This window comes from Ceratotherium simum, chromosome 13 (assembly GCF_057802395.1).
Source record: "Ceratotherium simum simum isolate JZ-2026a chromosome 13, ASM5780239v1, whole genome shotgun sequence".
Classification (NCBI taxonomy): Eukaryota; Metazoa; Chordata; class Mammalia; order Perissodactyla; family Rhinocerotidae; genus Ceratotherium; species Ceratotherium simum.
Window position 1 is genome coordinate 47,744,255 of NC_141912.1, and position 6,000 is coordinate 47,750,254.

Here is a 6,000-nt window from a genome sequence, read left to right on the forward strand (position 1 = left end):
TCGATTTCCTAGCCAATTTTTTTCCAAGTTCAACATCAGTACAGGCAAAAATGTGACAGCATTTTCTCACCAACAACAGTGGCATGAGCTTGCATTTTATCCCCCAAGTTCTAATGACACCAGAGCAGTCAGTGCAACCCAGAGTCTCCTGTGATAATCTGAGATAAAGATGAGGAATTAAAGGACAAACAAGTGACTCATTTTAATGGATTTGCTTCAGACAGGAGAAACCTGTAATTTCTCTTAGGCGTGCTTGACAGACCCATTGTGGAGTGAATCATAGACTGACACAAGCCTTGAAACCCTGGGCAGCTTTACAGTTCTCAGACTGGCTTCTTACAACAGGCGGCTGTTTTGTACTGGGGCCTCCTGGACTTCACTTTCAAAACACGAGGAAGATGGACCATAGCCATTGAAGGGAGACTGTGGGAGGTGCCAGGGTGGGCACGCGTGATGGTGGCGCACCATGGTGGGCAGCTCAGTGCCGACCTCCCTTCTGGGTGATTCTTTGCCTCTGGGCTGCTAGATCTCCTGGATGCCGTGAGTACACCTGCCATACCAACACCTTTTTCCTACTGAAGACAGGACTGTGTTTGCACACATTCCAGGATGGGGAAAATGTGTGATTTATGATGGTATTTTCTAGAATGCTTGATTCTGCAGGAAACTTCTCTAACAGTATTTAGAAATTGGCTAGCTCATGCTTAGAGGATTTCCTAAGTCTCTTTTACATTTGTTTTTCTTTAAAAAGTCGTTTGTCAGGCTCTAATTGCTCACTCCTAGGAGTGAAAATGCAAAGCACCTTGTCAGGAAATTAGACTGTCTGTTCTCTGATTGTCCCCTTGCTTGATAAATTGGATGAGCAAACTAGCTTTCAATTCCCTTCCTTCAGGCTGAGTGTAAAGCTAGGTGTTTTTTATTAAGCATTCTCTAGTAGTTTCTTCTTTTAGTGGGGCTGATAAAGCAGTCCTTATATCAACTTAAAAAGAAACATTTCCTCCAGGTACTGCTAAAACTTTTTTGCAGAGGCATCCCCCCTCGTTTTGAATGGCAAATAGTATGCCATTTGATGGCCTATATTCCTTATACTCTGAGGACAATTGTGGGAGCTCTAACATGTTGAATCATTAGGTGCTACTTTTTTGAGTGCCAGCACTCTGGTGAGCTTCCTTCATGGAGCAGAGCAATTGCCCCATATATCAATTTCTCTAAAATCAGGTAAGTGTAAAGATAGTTGGCGAGATACTGGATGCCTTCCAACTCTGAAATTATGTGATTCTTCAAATTTATCAGAATTTGAATCCAGACTGCAGTACTCAGAAAAGCCACTGAACTACAAAGAGATTGGCCAGAAGCCGTCTAAAATAGCTGAGGATGAGATGTTTCTGATTCTAACAGGTCTTTCGTTATCTTTCTTTCCCCCAAGGGTCTTTATGAAACAGATCATCCATGGTAAGGGAGGACCGGTAGGAGCGACTGAATACGTTCTGTTATTGAGGCCAAGAAACACACAAACCACTTGTTTAGCCATCTGACTGTGTAATCAGGGTTCTAATTACACTAGTGGAGTAGATGGAACATATAGTTATGAAATTAGGCTGAGGGGAGCAAAACACACACACACACACGTGCGTGCATGTGTGCACACAGACATACCTGAAATGTGGGTCACCTAACTCTAAGTTTCCCACCCTCCAGTTAACCTTCCTGAATTGGTCCTTCCCATCAATAGGATTGGCCAAGGAATGTGAGGTGAGTTGCCACCTAGAAGGTTAGCAAACAAGTGAGGATAGGCCCTCCCTTTCACCTTGGAGTGAAGTTCAATGGAGAGGAACACTTGGGGAAATATCCACTTAGTTTACAGACATTCTTATCCAGCTCACCTGAGGGTGTTTTGCATGAAGAAATTTGAGAGATCATGCCTTTTGATGCATTGCTTCCTTCCCGACTGTAGTTACAGTCCCTGGCCTGGACATTTCTTTATTTTCTTTGAGACTCCTGATCTCAGCCCTTGCTCAGCCTGTTCAGGTGGGGAGTACCTCAATCTGCATGAGTCATCTCCTGAAATTCCATCTAGCATGTATAGGAAATAAGCTTCAGGACCCAGGCAGACTAATTGCATTTTTGAATTCCTACTCATTCGCACTCATTCAGAAACTCAGCTCTAGGTACAAGGAAGATGGGACAAATAAGAGATGGTGTTTAAGAACAGCCAAGGTCTTCCGGGTCTGTCCAGGGAAACAAAATTTTATGAGTTCTCACTTTGTAGAGACAGCATGGAAAGAGACACTTGCACTGCCGTGCCCGTGGCACACATCACTAATCTAGCGCGGCGTGGTCTCTTGCTGAACCTAGACGAGACCTCACAATTCTTTTTTCATGTAAGGCTCCAGGTAATATAACAAAGAGGAGGTCCCTAATAGGCTGGGAACATTTCTACTTAAATCACTAGGTTCCAAAATTAACTAGAGTTGCAAAGATGCTCACCTGCCCCTCTAAGCTAGAAACGGCAACTTTTTTGTTTATTGCCTTGTTGCCTTGTGGTTTTAAACAAAAACTTCAGAAGCTGGCATCATTCTCTGTAGGGGTCATTCACTCATTCATTCATCCAAGAACTGTTTACTGAGTGTCTATTGTACACCTTACGCTCTGCTGGGTTCTGGGAACAGAGAAATGTCCCTCCGTGTTCACCTCCTGACTAGTGACAACTAGAATTTTTGTCTAGTCCAGCAGGTGCAGCCTCATTTCTCTCAGCCCTGGGGCTAAGAGCATGACATCATGTGCTCTGTTGATGCCTTGTCATTAGGGCTTAGAGCGCAGGCAGTGATGTGGGAGGTGCCCATTGCTGTGAATTCTCTGGGGAGGTAAATCCTGAGACACATTCCCTCTGGGACTTTTGGGTCTAGCTACATTTTTCTTTAAGCCTCTGAGGCCAGCAAGTGCTATTCTCTCTCTCTGTCTTTGAAGTAATCACTGTAGCAGAGCAGGGAGCCTGGCTTCCATTCAGCAGCCTGGAATTGCTGGTTATTTTCAAGTGAAAAACAAAAGTGGATGGCAGTGGGTAATTCACAATTTTATAAGATGCACAGAGTGAGGTGGGGGTTGGGGGGCGGGGCACTGTGGAAGTAGGGAAGGGGGACTTGGGACATTACCTTTATAGGTCCTGAGGAGGTGCTGTTCCATGTTGCTTATTGCTTTTCTCTCTGAAATGTCATCTCTCAGACACTTTGGGAACGAGATGCGGAGCTGCGTTTGTTGGGTGACTAGGATAGAAACTGGAGGGAGTTTCTTTGTAAATGTCAGATAACTCTTTATTTACCTAGTTACTGCAGATAGCCTCAGGCAAGAGTTCTTTTGCATCTTGTCTTCTCTTCCTCTTTTCGTTTTTTTATTGAGGTCACATTGGTTTATAACATTGTATAAATTTCAGGCGTCCCTCATTATATTTCAACTTCTGTATAGACCGCCTCGTGTTCATCACCAAAAGTCTAGTTGCCATCCGTCACCACACAAATGTGCCCCTTTACCCCTTTTGCCCTCCTCCCACCCCTCTTCCCCTCTGGTAACCACCAATCTGTTCTCTGTATCTGTTTGTTTGTTTGTTTGCTTATCTTCCACTCATAAGTCGGGTGGAGAACGACAAATACTGTATGATTTCACTCGTCCTCTTTTTTATTCTCCATGTCTGAATCTGTCTTCCTCTCCCTGGTGATCACCCCAAACTTCTGTTTGCCGTCCCCTCTGTGCCTGCCTTCCCTCACCTCTTCCCCATGAGCCTCATGTTTCAGGATAATTCTGACTCTTCTCACGGTTACGGATTACCTGTCCATTGCCTCCTTCTTTCAGGATTCACTAAGGCCAGGACTATCACTCTCTGAAGGGCTACTTTGGGTCATGGTGTGAGTGACTTGAGCTCCTGTGAAGGAATGAGCACAGGGACTGGCACCTGGTAGGCGCCCAACACACGCGTGTGGAGCCTGAGTCTGGGTACATTGGGTGCTCCCCTCCAAGGTAACATATTGTCCCTTGAAGCAGCCTTAAATTCCCCCAAAGCACTTTTGATGATCAAGTAAATTTGGTAAAACCTGGGTGAAATAGTCTTTTTACTGCAATTCTCAGAACCTTTGCTATGTATACGTATGTGAGCAGGTGATGGTGGTGGTGCTGGTACACACTGTTTCCCAAACCGATCTGACCATGGAACCCCTGAGTCATTTTTTCTTTTTTGGCTGGGAAAGATTCGCCCTGAGCTAACATCTGTTGCCAATCTTCCTTTCTTTTTTTTTTTCCCCCTCCCCAAAGCCCCAGTACATAGTTGTATATTCTAGCTGTAAATCCTTCTAGTTCTTCTATGAGCCATGCCACAGCATGGCTACTGATAGACGAGCAGTGTGGTTCCACGCCCAGGAATTGAACCTGGGCTGCTGAAGTGGAACACGCCAAACTTTAACCACTAGGCCATCAGGGCTGCCTTGCCCTGAGTCTTTTACGAGACTAGTACTCCATGGAAACTCACTTCAGGGCACAATACCTTGGCCAAATACAATAGACACCAAACCTGTATTGTTTGCCTACTAAGTGTAAGGCAGGCAGATTTCCTGAATTCATAGATCGTTTAAGTCAGCGTATACAAATGTCCTCAGTGTTAAGTTTTTCTTCCATTTTTTTTCTTTAACTTTTGGTGCCTGCTACAAACTGTTGGCAAACAAGTGGTAGATGATATGCATCAATCCCAGGCATAAATATGCATCGTTAGGGCACTATTCTGTCAAGATTATGGCTTAATGTTTTTATTTTCCCCTACTGGGTACCAGGACCTCGATTTAAATAGCCAGCAGCAGTTCTTTGCAACAAAGTATTTTCTGTCACCACCCGCTAGGGGTTTATAGAACTAGGGATTTTATGGAGACACGCAATTGTGTTGATAAACTGAACACACTGTAGAATGAGAAGTCAAAGAATGGTATAAAGGTAATTTAAGCATAATGGACACAGAATAACTCTGGATTCTCCATGTAGGCTGGGATCTGGCGTCAACTCCAGCCACTCGCATTAGGAGCTAGTAAACCCCTTGGCCAGGCAAGTTGGCCTCGATTAGGTTCACATCCGGAACCTTCTTCTTTCAGCACTGTCTGTGTGTTGCTGATCTTCTTCTGGACAATTCACACTCTTCTGGTCACATTTAATTTGATGTTCAGATTTCGTGTCCTTGTTTTTTTCTTTTCCTCATTCTTTCAAGAGATACCCTACTACATGCAGACATTGGGCTAGGTATTGGAGAGGTACTTTGTTGGCATTTGCAGGAATTTTTGAGTTCGAAATTATGCAAAACTCAAGTTCACTTTAATTATCAAGTCTTTGGAAAATCAATGGTTTGGTAAGTCACTGGTTAATCTAAGGAAATGTGCTTTCTCTATTCTGTTCTATATACTGTCAACGTCTGATTATAAATTATGCTGGCAATGCTTCTTTTTATGTTTTAATTCCTGATTCTCAGAGCCCTTAAGCTCTGCTCATTGTCTGCTCTGCAGAACCCTCTGGCTTTTAACCTCAGCCAGCCTCTGAGTTTTGATGGGAGGGCTCCATTCAACTCTTTCTGGTGAGAAGAGAAACAACCCAATGGGTCTAACTTGAAAACATGTATCCATCTGACCCATCCTGGGAAAAAATAAGAATGCTATGAGTCCTCTTGGGTAACATCATTAAACATTCTCCCCCTGACATTTGTAGTAACTGAAGGAAATTTACCATATAATTATCATACCAAATGGTATGTGGGTTGCATACACCAGACTTAAATAACATGAATGATCAAGTAGCAAATTAATTACCCAAAATCCTCCAAACAGCCAATTGTGCTCAAAATTTGTATTTCTTATGGTCATTTTGCATATGGTCGTATTGCATATATATTTCTGCTGATAAAATGTTTCTCAGTTTATATGAATACATGAAATGTATTCCTATTTCATAATGTTCCACAAAGAGCATAATGATCTA